Source organism: Herpailurus yagouaroundi, unplaced genomic scaffold, assembly GCF_014898765.1.
Source record: "Herpailurus yagouaroundi ecotype Mexico unplaced genomic scaffold, PumYag 67503, whole genome shotgun sequence".
Lineage (NCBI taxonomy): Eukaryota > Metazoa > Chordata > Mammalia > Carnivora > Felidae > Herpailurus > Herpailurus yagouaroundi.
Window position 1 is genome coordinate 1,452,982 of NW_024420310.1, and position 21,762 is coordinate 1,474,743.

The 21,762-nt window shown below is 39.5% G+C and overlaps 1 pseudogene; it reads left to right on the forward strand.

Moving 5' to 3' along the window:
• The window catches only part of LOC121025125 (tRNA pseudouridine(38/39) synthase-like), a 78,224-nt pseudogene that overhangs the window by 1,367 nt on the left and 55,095 nt on the right, over positions 1–21,762 (forward strand).

Here is a 21,762-nt window from a genome sequence, read left to right on the forward strand (position 1 = left end):
CCGGGGCGACACTATCCCAAGCAGGCTCTGTGCCAATGCAGGGCTCAATCTCACAAACTGAGAGAGAACCAAAATCGAGAGTCAGATGCTTAACCAACTGAGCCACCCAGATACCCCCAAAGCTATGTGACACCCGAATTCTTAAAATTTGAATCTAAAGGCAATGAAGAAAAAATGGATACTTTTTTCCAATCCATAGTTCCATACACAGCCAAACTATTCATCAAACATAATGGCAGGGTGCAGACATTTTTAGGCATTCAAGATCCCAAATCTAATGTTCAAACATCCTTTCTCAGGAAGCTACTGAAGAATGTGCCACACTAAAACAAGGGATTAGACTACTAATGGGGAAGGCTTGGTATCCAGAGAACCGGAGATCCAACATAGGAAGGCTAAGGAAAGGATTTCTCTGGATGAAGTTGTAGAGAAATGCTGTGATGACAGGTTTGCTTCAATTAGATGCAGTCCAGATTGGTAGGAGATCTCTGAGGGCACAAGGGGTCACTGAAGGGGAAAAAACTGGAGCTGACAGGTTATCTTACGTGTTTGACTGTAATGAAGGAATTAAACTGACAGATTTTGGGATCAGTTATAAATAGATATGCACATGATAATTAATTCCTTTAAAACAAAATGTTGCAGGGAATGTAAATGTAATTATGGTGTAACCCATAGCTCCTCTCTGATTATATTATGACAACTATACCGATATTAAAAGCCGACCAGTTATCCAACCAACAACCGGGGGGGGGGGAGACAACTATCTTTGGGAGATGGCTGAAAACGCTAGGTTTCCTCCTCTTCCTAGTTGGAATTTTATAGTAAATACAGTTGAAAATTTAGGAAATACTAAAACATGTTTGTTTATTTAATGATGTTTATTTTTGAGAGACAGAGCGTGAGTGAGGGAGGGGCAGAAAGAGAGAGAGAGGGATTCACAGAATCTGAAACAGGCTCCAGGCTCCAAGCTGTCAGCACAGAACCTGACACGAGGCTCGAACTCACAAACTGTGAGATCATGACCTGACTCAAAGTTGGACGCTTAACCGACTGACTCACCCAAGTGCCCCAAAACATGTTTAGAGATAACCCTGAAAACCTTTAAAATTTCAAAGTGGCTACCTCTGGAGAGAGTAAATGAGTTTGGTGCATCATAGAGTAGACCACTTTTTTTTTTTTATGACCCTTATGGTAATATTTGACCTTTCAAATTCTATTCATCTTTTAATTTGACCAAAAAACCTAGAATTAGATACTTCCTAGTACAGAACAAGGCGCGCACACACACACACACACACACACACACACACAAATCCAAATTACCTGTGATTTTTTCCACCCAAAAGGTAATCGCTGTCAATATTTTGGTCGGCTACTTTTGTGTCTTTATCTTCTGTATGAAAGTTTTTTTTTTCTGCTATCAAAGCACATTCAAATGACTAGAATCTATTTCATCAAATATTCAGAGTATATTTGGGATGCACTGGTTTAAAATTAAGGCCACATGACACACGAAGTTCATTTGGGACATGAGCGTTTCAAAGAGCTGGGCAGATGGCTAACTAGGCTATAGAACGAAAGACCCTCAACCTCATTAGCTTTTGGGGAAACGCAAATCAAAACCACGATGAGGTACTGTTTCACATGTACTGCAATGGCTGTGATAAAAAGCAGACGAGATTGCACACGATTGTTGGCAGAAGCGTTATTCCTAACAGCGAATGTAACGTGTTTTACATTTAAGGTGTTTTGTACTTTTGTTCTCCTATCATCCTGATTTTTTCTATTTTGCATAGGAGATTCATTCCGATTACAATCACGAGGTAGATTTCTGACCCATTGTTCCCTAATCATTGTAACGCTGTTAGTAAATAGCGTATCTTTTTTCCACTTATTATTTTTTTTTAAATCACAGACTAGGTTTGTTTCTGGATGTTCTAGCCTCAGGTTTTGCTTTTTCTAAACACGGATAAGTATGTGCAAATATGTATGTATATTTCTGGAAGAACCTGCTGATGTGATTAGACAGAAGTTCTAAAATAAATACAAATAAACAGAAAGGGAGAAATTAAATTGTTATTTGCCAATGATAGGATGATGTACATACAAAATCAGGACTATTGGAAATTAAGTGTGACTAAAAAGTTTCCCATAGTTCTTTGGAAAATGGTTGCTTCTAGTACTGTGACAGGGGATATCCTACATGAGCCTTGGGGCGTCTTGTGGTGTCAGAAAGTAAACAGATCAAAACAAATACAATCGTGGGGGTACATCCAAGGGGTATAGGAATGAATGAAAACGCCTCCCAATGTCCAAAGGCAGAACAATTTCAGCAAAATTTTGGACTAGAAACCAAATTATAAACGTCCACGGGTCCATACGAATATAAATCAATGACTGGATAAATGGGAATGAACAAATCTATGCCGAAGAATATCCTTTTACAGAGATACTCCCTGCATAACTTCCCACCCTTAATTGTGGGCTGTGCATAGTGATTTCCTTCCAAAGGATCAAGTCTGAAAAGGGAGGGTGGAAAGTAACTTTGCAGTGGGGAGACCTGACCAATACTACCTGAGCCAGGCAACCAAAGTCAACATCAATAGTGATAGGTTCTATTGTCCGGATGTACCTTTGATCTGACAGGTGCCTTTTTTTCTGTGATCTTCCTCCCCAAATCCATAACTTCAGTCTAATTGTGAGAAATACATGAGATAAACTCCAACTGAGGGACCGACTACAAAATACCTGAACAGTATTACTCAAAACTCTCCAGGTCATCAAAATCAAAGCTTGGAAAGCTGTCATAACCAAGACGAGTCCAAGGGGACTTGATGATTAAATGTGATATGGTATCCTGGAACAGGGAAAGGACCTTAAGTAAAAACTAAGGAAATCCTAATAAAATGTGGACTTAGTGATAACATATTAATACAGGTTCATTCATTGTGACAAACGTCCTATGATAACGTCAGTTGTTAGCGGTAGGGGCAATGGAGTTACATAGGAACTTGCTGTACTATACTTGCAACTTCTCGGTGAACCTAAAACTATTCTAAAAATGAAAAAGGATGTATGATGAAACTGTGCACCAGGGATCAGCTCTGTCTATGGTGTTTAAGGCCTGTCCTGTCCTTTTGTTATTCAGTGTTTCTTTCTTCTCTGAGATTTAGTCTTTTTTTTTTTTTCAAAAAAAATTATTTTGAAGTTTATTTATTTATTTTGTGAAACAGAGAAAGTTAACAGGGGAGAGGGAGAATCCCAAGCAGGCTCCGCATTGTCCGCGCAGAGCCCGAGTCGGACGCAGGGCTTGAACTCCTGAAACGTGAGACCGTGATCTGAGCCGAAACCAAGAGTTGGATGCTTAACCAGCTGAGCCACCCAGGCGCCCCTGTGAGAGCTAATCTTCTGGATGGGAGGTTGGGATAAAACCTTGCTCCTCAGCTTGTGGCCTTGTAACATAAAAAGCATTTCTTTAGGTCTAAAAATTCCACTTTGAGGTCACAGCTGTAAAAGTCCCAAACGGCATTTTCCATTTTCTTCCCATCTACCTTCTCCCTTAAAACTGAGTCGGGAGTTGATATTAAAAATCAAAATGACAGAGTGAGACTGGGTAGCCACTTTTGAGGCCCTATGATTACTGCCAATCTCTAATGGGTGAGCAGGCTCCAAAATATGGTGGTCCACACCCAACTGTGTCTCTGGCCATCCATTCTTCAAAAGTTCTTCATCTTTTTGTCTGAAGTAAGATGGCAGACTCTGAAGCAGGAATACTTTTGTTTTGTTTTGCTTTGTTTTTTCCCCAGTATGGTCAATTATGCATTTTATTTGACCGATGTTCTTTGAGGTAACTTCCCAGTTTTAGCGTAGGTGTTTTCTCATTTTTTTTTGTTTCATTGATTTCAGTTCATTGGAGTTGAGGATTTGGGGAAGAATTGATCGAAAATGTACAACATTCTCCAGTTTGTTGACTCACGTGGCGTCCCATCACGTGGTTCTAGCACAGTTTACTTGAGCGTTCATGTAACTTTAGACATTAAGACTAAATAAGGCTAGAAATATTCTAAATACCATAATATATAAATAATAAGATGCCCTTATAAACAAATATTTGATCACATTTCAAGGCCTTTATTCCCCTACAGGGTTGCCATATTGCCTTCCAAAATGCTATACTACTTCCAACTCTTATCACGGTATTTTGGAGGCACCTGGCTGGCTTGGACAGTAGAGCGTGGGACTCTTAAAGTTTTTTTTTCAACGTTTATTTATTTTTGGGACAGAGAGAGACAGAGCATGAACGGGAGAGGGGCAGAGAGAGAGGGAGACTCAGAATCGGAAACAGGCTCCAGGCTCTGAGCCATCAGCCCAGAGCCTGACGCGGGGCTCGAACTCACGGACCGCGAGATCGTGACCTGGCTGAAGTCGGACGCTTAACCGACTGCGCCACCCAGGCGCCCCGAGCGTGGGACTCTTAATTGTGGGATTGTGAGTTCTAGCCCCACATTGGGTGGAGAGTTGACTGGAACAAAACCCCAGCATTTTGGAATTGCATACTTTATTAATAATGTTAGTTTCTCAGACTTGAATGTTACATCACTGATTTGACACTCCCCAGCATAATTTTTGCTCTTTTTGGCTTTGGATGAAGATTCTTATTCCAGCATTTCTATGTGGCTTACTTAGAAAATTCTGATCTCCATTTCCCTTCGACGCTCTGGACGTTGAAATAAGCGACCTTTCTACCTTAGTTTCTTATGGTCTTATTTCATTTTACCATTTGCCTATCTAAGTTTCTTTTCTCTTCATTTTAAGTGAGTGTGCAAAGCAGGTGACTTCTGAAATTTCCTTATTAATTAACGCTGAGTATTTCTCAAGCATACCTGTGTTTTCCTTCTCCCTTGACCATGAAATCTTTTCAAAGGCTCCATATTGTTGTTTCTGTTTCATTAACTTTGAAGTAATGAGTTTTATTTACTTTGAAATAATGAGTTTCACTCACATCTGTGGTTTTCCGCTAAACAATGTAGATAATTTTGCTGATTACCCTCAGGTTCTACCTGGGTGCTTTTAGGTCCTTTTCTTTGATATTATGTTGGGGTTTTGCTTATGTATGTAGCCACTTACCATTATTTCTGAAGTCTGGGGTACTTTAATAGTGTGGTACTGCTGGACGGAGGAGGAGAGATCTTATTTTCCTCTAGCGCCTGATTATCTGATTCTACAAAGGGATATTAACTTCTAGGGCTCGGCTATCTGATTCTACAAAGGGATATTAATATCTGGGTACGTTGCAACCTTCTATAATGTTTATCTTGCTCCTCTTCCAGGGTCTGTCTAGTGCTTACATATTTGCAGGACAAACTTTTAACTTGAGAACGCTGGGAGACCTGTCCTGTAGGTTTTGCTCTCTACCTCACTGCATTCCAAACACCTAAAAAAAAAAAATGGAAAATGTTAATGGCCATGATGGAGGCCAGGAGAAAAGCCTTTTACTTCCTCAGAAAGCAGTTCTGATATTAGAGACCGGGGGTTGCCTACTTTGTGTGCAAAGTTTCCTAGTTGGTGGAATCTGTGCTCGACAGAACATGGCCGGGAATCTTTTCCTACCCTTTCTGTTGTCCTGAAATTATGTACTAGTCCCCCATGCCTGTTTTATCTGGGCAGTCTTTTTTCTGTGATACGTCAGGGCCTTGATATTCTTGATTTGGATTTCTAATGCAAATTTAGGTATCTTTTATGTGCTTCTGTAAATGTTTCAGATGAGAATCGGGGGCCTGCCTGTCAACTTTATATGAAAGTTGAATGATTTTAGTCAACACCCAGTGCATGAAGTCCTTGCAGGTGCCACCACTGTTGTAACATGTTTTCCATAAAAGGTTCTCTGGACCAGAAGCAAGAGAACTAAGTTTATGGAAAAGCAAGTTGATGACTGTAGCCTCACCTATGATCTTAGGATATCTAACATTGTTGTAGAACTTGGAAAGAGGAGAGACCAGTTTTCTTGGGTCCCAGCTAAGACCTATCACAGGTGGTGCCCATTCGGAACTATCCTATTGATAAGGTGTATCAGGATTTTATAGTTTGTAGCCATTAGTCAAGTTACACTTTGATTCCCATTCTCCAGATGAAGAATCCGCTCAAAGTGAAGTCCTGGTTTGTCTGAAAAACATTAAAAAGTACATGTACTGTCTCTTGTAGACGGTTGGGATATTTTTTTTAATTTTGGATGTTGGAATTCTCCTTAGTTTTAAGTAGCGCCATTCTCTAACTTGGTCTATATGAATTCTGGAACTTTGGAGACTGAGGAATTGAGTTTAGTTGTTCAGACTCTTAACTCTCTTTTAGAGACATCCACAGCCTTTTAATCACAGTACAAACCAAATCCTAGATTTCATTCAGGGCGTTACAATAAAGAAACACATTCTGGGTTTATAGGTGTGGTACAATTTTACATGAGGGTTTTAGAAATCCTGTCTACAAGAGAGGGCACATACTCTGCAAACATTTTCAAAATCTCCAGAGGGCAGCCAATTCGATTTCTCAAACCTGACCAAGTACTTGAGGATAGAAGCAGATGGCTACTTCATTAAATGGCAAATGTGGCCACCAGAGAATACCTTGCACGAGAACATACAAGGTGTAATCAGTGGTATATATTCCACGAGCGAGCCCTACTGTCCTGTCTGAGCCTTAAGACTTCAATGATGCTGCCAATGTCTCCAGGCCTGTACTTGGAACTACGGAAATGATGAGTTTTTACAGTGAGTTGGTAGCAAATAATAATTATAATTAGTTTCTCCTTGATAATGCGAAGTAAGACTTATTTCATAGAATGATAAGAATATTATATGTATACACAGATGTAGTTCCAATCTGTGATTTTGAACGTTAATAAAACTAGAATAGCAAAAAGTTCTACAGGACTCACTATGGCCTGGCACTATTCTAAGCACTTTGCCCACGCGAACTCCCTGAGTCTTTATGATCACCTTAGTCCGCAGGGGCTGTTTTTCCTCCTGTTACATACAGATGAGAAAATTGAGGCAGAGAGAATAAGTGGGGGAGGTGAGATTTGAGCCCAGGCACGCTGGATTGAGTTTCGAGTTAAATGTGACCTTTTGCTGCCTCTTAAAATCAAAACTGAGACCCATGGACATAAACTTGTTGAATTCTGTTACTGTATCATTATTAATCAAAAAAAAAGTCGGTTTTATATTTGAAGGTACATTTTTCACATTGTACATAACATTCAGTAAACCCCACCAAATCGGCAAGATAGTTATTATCTATTTTATATGGAAGAACATAGAGGGTCCGGACCTAGTACGAAACATAACGCCTTCACATTGGCTCCATGGCACCCAGGATATTTGACACTGGATGGAGAAATGATTCATTAAAGAAGGATAAAGAAAAAGGACCTACTCGTTATCCTTTTTAAAAATTCTGGCTTGATATCAGAATATTAGCATATATCATTTATTGGGATTTTAATGCATTACTATCAAAGGCATTACTAATAGAGATTTATACAGTGTCTTGGAGAGTTCTTTCATTCCGCTTTTCCCACTTTTGTTCTTCATCACAAAGTTAATTTGGTCAAATATGACGTCTTTTTTTCAGAGGCAGGCAATGGAGCCAGGATTGGAACCAAGGGTTGGATCAATTTCACTCGCCATATCCTTCCCAGTTAACAGGCAACTCTCATCCCACAGCCTTCCTTCACCTCTTTCCTCGTGGAATAGAAGAAGTAGGCCAGCTTCCTTTCAATGTTAATACTTAAATCTTGGAGGAGATCTAATTGAATTTTTGATTGCATTAATGGTACATCTTAAAGTCCATTTTATTTACAGCAGGCTATTTGGCCACATATCAAAGTGTCTTTTGTGTAGGTAATGTTCATTAAGGGCTTGAATGAATAGATGAATGAATGAATGACCGTTCAAGTTGTTATCATCTAGGCTTTCCAGCTAACGCTAAGGACTAAAGGAGCCCGAACCAGCCTTTCATCTCTTACAGTGTTAACGCTTCAGCATTTGGCCAGCTACCTCAGTGCTTCCGACTATAGTTAATTAATAGTCATCTGTGAAGAAGAACATGCATAGTTTAAAATGTAACACAAAAGTGCTTCATAGAAAATGCCAGGATTTTAAAAAGTCCTTTATTGCCTGCAATTGGGGCAAGGGCCAATGTAATGTAGATTTGAATCTAACTTCAAAGTGCTTTTCTGAGAAGGAATTGGAAATGGCAGGTATACATATGATTTTAGACGTAAATTTCTCAACGATTACATATAAATCATGAGGAAATTCTTAACCTTTAGAGTAACAAATCAGAGCATTTAATTTCTGCATCTCGGTTACTGTTAGAATGCAATCAGGGAGTCTGACAGATGCCAACTTTGCTTTCCATCTCCACTATTGTGTAAGATGATTAAGCCTTCCACTCTATTTTCTGTTTTGTATCTGTCTTTCCATTTTTTTCCCACCAAATACTTCTAACAAGTCTTGGTGTTGACGTTGTTGGATCAAGGAAACTTAAATACGTCCACAATAAATCCGATTTTTATTTATTTTTATTATATCCTATGTGCTTTTGACACCCTGCCCCCTATACTTAGCCCAGCAGTTCCAGCATTACATTGAATGCCTCTCCAACTTTGTTCTGGGTTTATGATGTGTCCATTTAAAATGAATGAAAAAACACTAGATTTGTAGCAGACGTATCCTGGCACGTTAAGTCAGTTTTCCCAGTTGAAAAGGGGGTCTTTCCTATGTGTATCACAAGATTTTTAGGAGCAATAAATGCCAAGAATAACTTAACCTCTAAAGTGCTACCAAAGTGTAATATGCAATTATTTTAAGATGAATTGGTAATTAGACGACCTTAACTCATTAAAATAAAGATTTTGTTTTTCAAATTAGTCTTACGTAAGTTTTTGTCATAAAATTATAACAGCATAAGGAGGGTCCACTTATCCCTGATTCTATAAATCACACTGATTTTGTTTATTTTTAATTTTTAAAAAATGTCTTTATTTTTGAGAGAGACAGAGAGAGAGCGTGAGCAAGTGAGCAGGAGCAGGGGAGGGGCAGAGAGAGAGGGAGACACAGAATCTGAAGCAGGCTCCAGGCTCTGAGCTGTCAGCACAGAGCCCGATGAGAGGCTCGAACCCACGAACCTCGAGATCATGACCTGAGGCAAAGTTGGAAGCTCAACTGACTGAGTCACCCAGAGGCCCCTTAAGTTTATTTATTTTGAGGGAGGGAGGGAGAGAGAGAGAGAGAGAGAACGTGCGTGCATGAGCCAGGGAGCGTGAGGGTGAGCATGAGCATGCAGGGGAGGGGCAGATAGGGAGAATCTTAAGCAGGATAGGAGATAGGAGATAGGAGAATCTTAAGCAGGCTCACAAATTGTGAGATCAAGAGTAGGATGCTTAACCTACTGAGCCTCCCAGGTGCACCCACACTAATATTTTTCATATTTAGAAGGCAGTGGTAAATCTGGAGCAGCTAAAGAACCACTGCTCTCAGTGCTTACGTATTCACTCCCTAGATGCCAAGAGCACTGTGTTCAAATCCTAACTCTGCGTTTCTCATCTTTGTAACCTTGTGTGAGTTGCTGTACCCACCCCAAACCTCAGCTTTTTCATTTGTAAATAAGAGCAGGATTGTAACTAATAGCAGGATTGTTTTATGTCTTAGTTTGCCTGCGTGATGTCAATTCAATGCCTGGGTCATAGGAAATCCTTAATATTAATTTTCTTTTATGTTTGGATTGGCTGGGAGGAAAGTTTTGTATTGCAGTCGATGTAGTTGAGCACAGGGTTCCCCCATTGTTTCAAGATTCATATTTCTATATTTTTCTGTTTATTCAAGAAAACAAATTCTCTTGCCAAGTATGAGAGAGCTATGAAGGAAACCAAGATGATCACTTCACGGAATGAAATGTTCTTTGTGCCTAAAATGTTAAGAAGCCGTTCAAGAAGTTAGTTAACCAATCAGTTGATTCAACACGGGGGATATAGCAGTGGCCAAAACAAGTCCCTGCCTTCAAAATCACTTAAATTCTAGTGGTATGGCACAACCACATAGATGAATAAACATATGGTGAATAAAATGGCGGTAGTTACTAGAACATTTAAGCAGAGTAAGGAGGTTAGAGGATTCTTGGGAGCGGGGATGCTGGTTTGGGCTGAGTCTAAAAGGAAGTGAGAAAGCTTGTATCCGGGGGAGGGCACTCTAGTTAGAAAAAACAGCAAGCGGGCAGGCTCTGTGTTGAGAATGTACTTGGGACGCTAGACAACAAGCGACTGGTGGGCCTGGAGTGGACTGAACAGGGAAGCAGGAACCTTCGCAAGTGAGAATAAAGAAATAGCCATTATAGGCCAGTCTTTTCACGTGTATTGTTACACAAGGGAGCAGGGAAGTGAAGGGGTAGCTGGTGAGTGAGTTGAGAGTTCTTTTTAAGTGTTTGTTTTGAGAGACCAAGAGAGAGCCTGTGTGAGCAGGGGAGGGGCAGAGGGCGAGGAAGAGAGAATCCCAAGCAGGCACCACACTGTCGGCACAGAGCCCAACAGCGGGTTCCATCTCGCGAGAACCGTGAGGTCATGGCCTGAGCCCAAGTCAAAAGTTGGTCGCTCAACCAAGCCACCCAGGCGCCCCTGAGTTATTTTAGAATAAATAATTTTTGCGTGCTGATGAGACTGCTCCGGTGAAGAGGAAAAATTGATGTGGACAGAGAGGGGAAGCATTGTAGCAAGTCAGGCTCTTCACTAAGCAAGCAAAGATGGAGTACAGTGTAGAAGGTGAGGAAGCGGTAAGTAAGTAAAGATTTTTGAAGGTACTAAATAGCTCTAAGAGTTGACAGAGGTCACCTCTGTTCATTATTTTTTTCAATTCTGCAAGCGGCTGGAGATTGGGGCATTGTTGACGGCACCTTGAGAGAGGAGTAGGAATTTATCATCTGGAAAAGCTTTAGAAAGAGTATTCCAGATAAAAGGGACACCACATAGATGGACTTGGGGACATGAATGGGCCTCCTGTTTTGGAAGACATGCAAGCTGGCAACAGATACAACTGTATAGGGAAATAGACATTGTGGGAAGTTTAAAAAGTATGACCTGCTTCTCTTTCAGCAAAATTCATTATTGGAATAAAATAGGTTTCTATTTGCAATGTTATCTTTGGACTCAGCATATTTTTTTTTTTTCCTGTATCACTGTGCTATTTTTTTTTTTTTGTAGCATAGTAATAGTATGAGCCTTGAGATCAGATAAATAGAGGTTTCAGCTCGAGTTCTATCACTTACTATGAATGAGAACTATGAGCCTCTATTTCCCCATCTGTAAAATTCAAACAATTATAATTCCAATAGGACCTACATTATAGACTTGAAGAATCAGTGGGATTCTGCAGGAGGTCTGAGGCAGTTCGTGGCCCATAGGAAGTGATCTATAAATGGTTGTTACTCTTTCTATAGCTGTATTTCAATAGTAGTAAACACACCAATTGCATACTTCTCTTCAATGTAGACTCCTTAGGTGCATTCATTTCACTGGGAATCACCATTTTGTTGATTAAAAAAGGAGATATTACCACCCAAAGACCAGTAAAGCCAACTTGCAGTTCTGCAGTTACACAAAATGAATGGGACATAATGTCTCAAGCTATTCATTTAATTCTCTCTTTGTTCATGAGTCATGTACTCACAGAGCACAATGTGTTTAACTAGAGTTGTAACAAGATCAATAAAATTGAGGTTTCAAGAAGTCTGGGTCAAGAAAAAAGCTTTGTTTTTACCCAAACTTGCATTGCAAAGGTAGTCATTACGGTAACTTTCTGGCTGCGCTATTTGGGACGTGTTTGATATGGTCACAAACACGAGTGATTCAAGCTATGCTACTGAGAGTTGCAAATATTACAAAACTAAATACGGCTGCTAGCATTTGTAGTTTGGTAATTCATCAAACTTGAGTATACTTGCTGTGACGAGTACTGGGTGTTGTATGTAAGTGATGAATCCCTAAATTCTCCTGAGACTAATATTACATTCTATGTTAACTAACTGGAATTTAAATAAAAAGTTGAAACTCCAAAAAAAAAATCAAGTACGACTATGATTCATCGGTTAACCTAGGATAGAACTTTTGTCTTGATATTCCAATTTAATAATGAATGACTCGTAAATAGTCAATTAGAAATTCATAAAATAACAGCTTTATTTTTATGTATTTTCATTATAACCATATTTTACTCGTATGAATCTACATGATCATGAATTTCTTCTAGAATTTTCTCAATTTTCATTGAGGAAAACAAGTACAACTTTACACTGCAGTATGGTTAAATAACTTTATCAAAGAATTTAAAGTTGTCAATATATTGAACTTATTTTAAATTAATATGTTATCTTGATACTATATAAGTATTATATGCATATGTCAAAAGCCTCCTGAAAATGAAAGTATTATTAATAGGACTTCTGAATAAATTAAGACCTTCTGCTTCTGGTAACTACAAGTCTGATCTCTTTTTCCATGAGTTTGTTCTGTTTTGTATTTGAGTCCACAAAGTCCTTTCTCGGAGTTGGTTTTGTTTCGATTCCCATATGTATTCCACATATATAGTCTTTGTCTTTCTATAACTTAGCATAATGCCTTTGAAGTCCATGCATGCTATCACAAATGGTAGGATTCCTTGGTTTTTTAATGGCTGAATAATAATCCGTTGTGTATATATACCACACCTTTTTTTTTTTTTTATACATTCATCCATTGATGGACACTTAGGTTGTTTCCATGTCTTGGCTATTATAAATAATGCTGCTATGAACATGGGGGTGAAGGTCTCTTTTTGAGTTAGTGTTTTTGTTTCCTCTGGATCTATTCCCAGGAGTGGAATTGTTGGATCATGTGGTCGTTCTCGGTTTAATTTTTTGAGCATCCTCTAGACTGTTCTCCATAGTGGCTATGTCCGTTTACAACCCACCCACAGTGTACAAGGGCTCCCTTTTCTCCACATCCTTGCCAGAATTTATTATCTCTTGTCTTTGTGATGATAGCCATTCTAACAGGTGTGAGGTGATACCTCATTTTGGTTTTAATTTGCATTTCCCTGATTAGTGATGTTGAACACTTTTTCATGTACTTACTGACCACGTACATGTTGTCTTTGGAGAAATGCCTATTCAGGTCCTTTGCCCATTTTTTAATGGGCTAATTTTTTGCTATTGAGTTGTAGGAGTTATTTATATGTATTTGGGTCTTAACTCCTCATCAGACATATGGTTTGCAAATATTTTTTGCCATTCTGTAGGTTTTCTTTTCACTTCGTTGATGGTTTCTTTTGCTGTGGAGAACTTCTTTCATTTGATTTGGTTCCACTTGTTTGTTTCTTGTTTCTTGCGCTTTAGGTATCCAAAAAGTTATCACCAAGAATCACGTCAAGTAGCTTTATTCATACATTTTCTTCTAGGAGTTTCATGGTTTCAGGTTGTATTAATATTTATTTATGGTATTGATTGTTATAATTTTAATTTACAGACCATGCTTAAAGTTAGAGTAGGATATTTATTAAACCTAATGTCCAAAATGAGATGCTTTTTTCACTTTGGTGCTTGTATACCAGCTCTTTAATCATTCCAGAATCTTTAAGTTTATTTATTGAGAGAGAGAGCGTGAGCGCAAGGGAGCACGTGAGTGGAGGAGGGGCAGAGAGAGAGAATCACAAGCAGGCTCTGTGCTGTCAATGTGGAGCCCAATGCATGGCTTGAACTCCCAAACCATGAGATCATGACATAAGCCAAAATCAAGAGTCAGATACTTAGCTGACTGAGCCACCAGGTTCCCCAAGAAGAGTTTTTGGTTTTTGTTTTGTTTTTTTATTTTTTTGAGAGACAGGGAGCATGTGCGTGCATGCAGGGAAGGAGGAGAGGGAGAGAGAACCTCAAGCAGCCTCCATGTCCAGTGCAGGGTGAGGTGGGGCTTGATCTCGACCACAAGATGATGACCTGAGCTGAAATTATGAGTCTGATGCTCAACTACCTGAGCACCCAGGTGCCCCTCCTTCCAGAATCCTGATAGTGTTAAGGTTGCTAGGGCTGAGTTTGGTAGGAATCACATTTGTCCTCTGGAAAGTTAAAATAAGGAATGTCTGTTTCTGACCTTTCAAAATCTCTCATTTTCCCTGATAATTGTTTTTAATGTTTGTTTATTTTTGATAGAGAGAGAGATAGAGCATGAGTGGGGGAGGGGCAGAGAGAGAGAGGGAGACACAGAATCTGAAACAGGCTCCAGGCTCTGAACTGTCAGCACAGAGCCCGACATGGGGCTTGAACTCACAGAGTGAGAGATCATGACCTGAGCTGAAGTTGGACGCTCAACCGACTGAGCCACCCAGGCGCCCCTTCCCTGATAATTAAAATATCACCTATAGTAGTTAGGCAAACTCCTAGAGAATAGGCATGGCTGTGGGAATAAAACTTCACATACAAAGACAGATGGAAGGTTGAACTTGGCCCCTGCCCTATAGTTTGCTGACCTCTAGGGTGACCATGAATGTATACTGATACTACAGAGAAAATGCTAGTTGTCCTTAAATGTATTTTCTCACTACCTTCTTTAATGGAAGAAACCCTCTGACTTTTATTTGGGCACATAATTATCCAGAAAGAACATTACATTTCTTAGATGACTTCGGACTTAGGCATTGGCACGTTACTAAGTTCTTGCCAACAGAATGTAAGAATTATTAGGAGCAACTTTCTGGGCATGTCCTTAAATGGAGAAGTCACACTCTTAATTGCCCCACCTTTTCCCTGCTGGCTGCAATGTGGGGACATAATGGCTAGAACTGAAGTGGCCATCTTGAATCATGAGGTCGGATTTATAGGTTTAGATTGGCAGAGTGACTAATTACCTCCACACTTCATTTATATAGAACAGAGATAAATTTGCTTACGCCATTTTGACTTGTTTGGGTCACTTGCGGCTGAACCTAAACCTGAGTAAATTGGGAACTATAAATGTACTGTGTCATATCTTTCTCATTATACTTCATATCATGCATTATAAACAGGGTAAACATTTGCCCCAATCCAAAGTTTAGCATATGTAAAGTAGGCCCAGAAGAAGTGTAACAGAAGTAGGGAACTCAAGAGGGTATTTTTGTATATGTATATGCTGTTGAAATCAGAAAAGTTTTCTTACAATGTCTTCTTCAAAATTTTTAATCAACCTACTTTTTTTGCTTCTCCATTTCTATGGTGATCTTAGCTGGCATTTTTCTTCTCTAGCTAGCTTCCTCTTGGGTGTAGGACATATAGGACCAGTTTTTGTTCTATAGGCATCCGTTACAGAATGTTTTCCTCTTAAGGTGTTCCATAGAACATTGCTTGGCTCTACAAAAGTTTTTTTAATGTTTATTTTTGAGAGAGAGAGAGAGAGAGAGCGCGAGTGAGCATGACTGGAGCAGGGGCAGAGAGAGTGGGAGACCCAGAACACGAAGTAGGCTCCAGGCTCCCAGCTGGCAGTGCAGAGCCCGACGAGGGGCTCAAATTCATGAGCACTGAGATCATGACCTGAGCCGAAGTCAGAGGCTTAACTGACTGAGCCACCCGGGTGCCCCTTGCTTGCCTTTTAATATCCAAACTTCATAGAATGGATTTATTTCTCAGTTGCATGTTTTATTTTCCGGCCACAATTTTTACAGGAACTTTAAATTTAGGTCACAAACACTCAAAACAGTATTTTTCACAACTTTCTGACTTCCGTTCCAGACACAGTTTCTAGAATGTCAGAGTGACTTACAGAAGTCTGTAAAATTGCACTGTCAACAAAGGGGATATGAGTCACAAAAATTGTTTGCTCAAAGAGCGGCTGTGTCACAGCATACACGGTGGCTGTTCAAAAACATTTTAATTGGACGGGAAGGCCTATTTTAAGCATTTTACATGCCACATGATAACGGTTACTTCTATGTTTTGCCATTTTTTAATGATTTTAAAGGAAGCTGGTTAGAAGTTTGGGGTTTATATAAAAGACATTATATTGTTTTCCATTGAAAGTGATGGAAAATTAGCTCCTGATTAGTGTTTTCAGGCGAAATGTGTTTTTAATAACGGATTAGTAGGAGAGGTGTATACTTGAAGGCTTTTCATAATCATAACGCTCCCTTGAACTGAGACTTTAATTAGAGTCTCATCAGTTGTTAAATCTCCTCCTTGCAAATGCAAACTCACCAGGTACTTCAGTATTTTGTGACTGAAGTTCTAGTTAGTCTGTGTCTTACTGTTGATCTAGTATTCACCTGAAATTACCCTTTATGTACACAATGCCTGTAAAACCAGTTGAAACAAACCAGTTGAAACGTGGCAAATTCAGCCAAGCTTTAACATGTTGATCATCTGCAAATCGCTGGTTGACTTTATTTGCTGGCGGTTCACTGAAATGGGTGTGGTTAAAAGAGAAAGCACGCAAATGGGCGTGGTTAAGAGAGAAACCAAATGAACACAAAATGTTCAGTGCTGCCAATGGGGCCCCTCTTTAATCGGAAGTGTGGTGCAGGGCGACTGGTACCTGTCTTCCTGGGACCAAGAGAGAAGAAGAAGAGCTGGCAATCTGTCTACTGACTAAGCATATGGAACGTCAGAGTATTTCTATACAAAGTTCTTGCCTGTGTCTGAACTACTGGAGACAGGGCTAGAAATGGACTGCAAATCTCCACTCTGAATGACGAATAAAATGAGAAAACAATCTTTCTATTCAATTCTCAGTTCTCTTTGTGCTGGGCATAAGATATATAATAGACTATAATCTCCTACGGAGAAAATGGCCCTCAAAGTACTGTTTTTGTTTTAGCTCACAAAGAGTCTTTCACTTTGAGTTCCTTCACACTAGAATCAAATACAAAATACAAATCCTGGCATCTTCGGTGACTTTGAGGGCAAAATGAAAATGCTGGTTCTTAAAGCTATTTCACATACATGCAAAAGCACAGAATCGGCAATTAATACAGCATTTAAAGACGACCCAGTCCCACTTTGACAAATGAGACAAAATTTCTCCAGTTTGGTGCAGAGACTCCTTGGATCACTAGTTCGGTTCTGTAACTACTTGAAGACTGTTTCCTTAAAAAAAATGTCTAAAGCCTGGCTCAGAGTGTAGGCCGCTATAAAATCTACAAATCAAACCATTGGAGAAATTGATCTGAGAGTCCGGAAGCCATCTCAAAAGTGGTGTTTACCACAGTAATCAGTGTTTATAGACCATTTCCTCCCAGTGAATAGCGAAAAGAGACTTCTACCTAAGAGACACATTGCAGAATTCTTGGGCTAAGGAAAAGAAAGGGACCTGCACATTATTTATATAAATAAATGTAAACAATGGGAACGGCTCCCTCCATTAGAGCCTCTATTATAAAAGTGCACAGGGGCATCATGATCAAAGCCAGAGCTCACCGTGCAGGTGAAATGGGAACCTTACCTCTTCCGCAGCATTTGGTCTTGGCTATCAGTGTCTGACTCCCGACATGGTACTGTGGAAATAACAGAATTTCATTTCTAATTGTAAAGGCATTATGATTATTTATTATTAGGCTGTGAAGCTATAGCAATTCTTATTTTTAAGATGACATTTATTTTTTATTATTTTATTATTTTATTTTTTATTTTTTTTCAATATATGAAGTTTATTGTCAAATTGGTTTCCATACAACACCCAGTGCTGATCCCAACAGGTGCCCTCCTCAATACCCATCACCCACCCTCCCCTCCCTCCCACCCCCCATCAACCCTCAGTTTGTTCTCAGTTTTTAAGAGTCTCTTATGCTTTGGCTCTCTCCCACTCTAACCTCTTTTTGTTTTTCTTCCCCTCCCCCATGGGTTTCTGTTAGTTTTTCAGGATCCACATAAGAGTGAAACCATATGGTATCTGTCTTTCTCTGTATGGCTTATTTCACTTAGCATAACACTCTCCAGTTCCATCCATGTTGCTACAAAAGGCCATATTTCATTCTTTCTCATTGCCACGTAGTATTCCATTGTGTATATAAACCACAATTTGTTTATCCATTCATCAGTTGATGGACATTTAGGCTTTTTCCACAATTTGGCTATTGTTGAGAGTGCTGCTATAAACATTGGGGTACAAGTGCCCCTATGCATCAGTACTCCTGTATTTCTTGGGTAAATTCCCAGCAGTGCTATTGCTGGGTCATAGGGTAGGTCTATTTTTAATTTTTTGAGGAACCTCCACACTGTTTTCCAGCGTGCCTGCACCAATTTGCATTCCCACCAACAGTGCAAGAGGGTTCCCGTTTCTCCACATCCTCGCCAGCATCTATAGTCTCCTGATTTGTTCATTTTGGCCACTCTGACTGGCGTGAGGTGATATCTGAGTGGGGTTTTGATTTGTATTTCCCCGATGAGCGACGTTGAGCATCTTTTCATGTGCCTGTTGGCCATCTGGATGTCTTCTTTAGAGAAGTGCCTATTCATGTTTTCTGCCCATTTCTTCACTGGATTATTTGTTTTTCAGGTGTGGAGTTTGGTGAGCTCTTTATAGATTTTGGAGACTAGCCCTTTGTCCGATATGTCATTTGCAAATATCTTTTCCCATTCCGTTGGTTGCCTTTTAGTTTTGTTGGTTGTTTCCTTTGCTGTGCAGAAGCTTTTTATCTTCATAAGGTCCCAGTAGTTCATTTTTGCTTTTAACTCCCTTGTCTTTGGAGATGTGTCAAGTAAGAAATTGCTACGGCTGAGGTCAGAGAGGTCTTTTCCTGCTTTCTCCTCTAGGGTTTTGATGGTTTCCTGTCTCACATTCAGGTCCTTTATCCATTTTGAGTTTATTTTTGTGAATGGTGTGAGAAAGTGGTTTAGTCTCATCCTTCTGCATGTTGCTGTCCAGTTCTCCCAGCACCATTTGTTAAAGAGACTATCTTTTTTCCGTTGGATAGTCTTTCCTGCTTTGTCAAAGATTAGTTGGCCATACGTTTGTGGGTCTAGTTCTGGGGTTTCTATTCGATTCCATTGGTCTATGTGTCTGTTTTTGTGCCAATACCATGCTGTCTTGATGATGACAGCTTTGTAGTAGAGGCTAAAGTCTGGGATTGGGATGCCTCCTGCTTTGGTCTTCTTCTTCAAAATTACTTTGCCTATTCGGGGCCTTTTGTGCTTCCATATGAATTTTAGGATTGCTTGTTCTAGTTTTGAGAAGAATGCTCGTGCAATTTTGATTGGGATTGCATTGAATGTGTAGATAGCTTTGGGTAGTATTGACATTTTGACAATATTTATTCTTCCAATCCATGAGCATGGAATGTTTTTCCATTTCTTTATGTCTTCTTCAATTTCCTTCATAAGCTTTCTATAGTTTTTAGCGTACAGATCTTGTACATCTTTGGTTAGATTTATTCCTAGGTATTTTATGCTTCTTGGTGCAATTGTGAATGGGATCAGTTTCTTTATTTGTCTTTCTGTTGCTTCATTATTAGTGTATAAGAATGCAACTGATTTCTGTACATTGATTTGGTATCCTGCAACTTTGCTGAATTCATGTATCCGTTCTAGCAGACTTCTGGTGGAGTCTGTCGGATTTTCCATATATAATATCATGTCATCTGCAAAAAGGATGATGCTATTTAGACGTTTCCCAGGGAGTAGAAAAATATCCATGAAGATTTACATATACTGTTATGTCTATTCTTGTTTCTTTGAGAATCCAGGAGTCTCCAATGCCATCTTATTAGAAGGCTGGAACGTTGTTTAAAATCTTACCGGAGAAACCATTGCTACTAGGTTGGTATAAATTATCTACAGAGTATCCCATTTTATCTTTATGAAGGCCTTTCCTGAACATTTTCTGTTACATATTCTTAGGTCTGAAAAAAATTATAGGCCAGATCATTCGACACATTCCTTAGCTTGGTGGATGTCTTGAGAACAAACGACCAGTTTATTGGCTGTGTGCTACCTCTCCATTGTTAACAAACCCATTCATTGTGGTCTGCAGTGCATTTTGTGTTAGTTTGTGTATATGGGGCAAGGGAGGGTTTGAGGTTCGTTTTTTTGTTTTTGTTTTTGTTTTTTTTCTATTCAGCCAGTGGATCCAGCAGTATTTATGGAAAAGTCTGCCCTTTGTCCATTAAATAACCTTGGCCACTTCATACAAACACTTGGATATACATAGTTGATTTTGGTTCTGAAATCTCTATTCTGTTTGAATGATTTCCTCCCCACACCCCCCGCCCCGTATACCATTACCACGTTGTCTGTATTCCTGCAACATGCTATTAAGTTTTTAAGTGGTGGAAGACTTCCAAGTCCATTATTTTTCAAGATGCATTTCTTTCTCCTATCAATTTTATTTATTTTTAATTTTTTTAGTGTTTGTTTATTTTTGAGAAGAGAGAGACAGAGCATGAGCAGGGGAGGGGCAGAGAGAGAAGGAGACGGAGAATCCCAAGCAGGCTCCAGGCTCTGAGCTGTCAGCACAGAGCCCGACATGGGGCTCGAACTCATGGACCATGAAATGATGACCTGAGCTGAAGTCAGATGCTTCACTGACTGAGCCACCCAGGAGCCCCTCTCTTGTCAATTTTAGAACCAACTTGTTAATTTCTATAAATATTCTGGGTATTTTTTGGGGGGCGTGGGGTGGGGATGTCGAATCTGTAGATCATTTTGGGAACACTTGAACTCATGATTTTGAGCTTCCCAGTACGTGAACATGTATTGTACCTTTGTGTTGAAGTCTTCTTTCCATCCAGTAGTGGTTTGAAAGACTTATTTAAGTACTTTTTAGTTCAGGTCTAGGTGGCAAATTTTCACTTATTGCTTATCCAAATGTCCAAATTTTTACCTTACTTTCTCTTCTGATTCTGCAATGATGCATGTGTTATACTGCTTAATATTTTGTGTAGGTTTTTTTCTTTGCTATTGGTTTCCTTCAGATTTGATAATTTTTTTTAAAGTTAGTGTGCGTACAAGTGGAGAAGGGGCAGAGAGAGAGAATCCCATACAGGCTTCGTGCCATGGGCATAGGTCTTGAACTCATGAACTATGAGATCATGACCTGAGCTGAGATCAAGAGTAGGACACTCAACTGACCGAGCCACCCAGGCACCCCCAGATTTGACCAATTCTATGGTTTTGTCTTCCAGCTACTGACTGCCATCAGTAATGTACTTTTAAAACTCCTTCAATGATCTTTTTAATATTTCTGATATTGAACTTTACAGTTTTAGGATTTATGTTTAGTTTTGGTTGTTTCCATTTTTCTGATAAGCATTCCCTAACTATTCACGCATGGAGGTCATGTTCTGTATTATGGTTTTGGATATATTTGTCAGAGTTACTTAATTTTTTAAATATGAAATTTATTGTCAAACTGGTTTCCATACAACACCCAGTGCTCATCCCAACAGGTGCCCTCCTCCATGCCCATCACCCACCCTCCCCTCCCTCCCACCCCCCATCAACCCTCAGATTGTTCTCAGTTTTTCAGAGTCTCTTACAGTTTGCCTCCCTCCCTCTCTTTTTTTTTCCTTCCCCTCCCCCATGGTCTTCTGTTAAGTTTCTCAGGATCCACATAAGAGTTACTTTAAAATCTTTGTAAATTCCAACACCTGTATCATCTTGGTGATAATATTGATTGCTGTTTCCTTGGTTATGAGTCACATTTTTCTACTTTTTCACATCTTGTAATTTTTCTTATGTGCTGGACATTGTAAATAATACACTGAAATAAACTTGAATTAT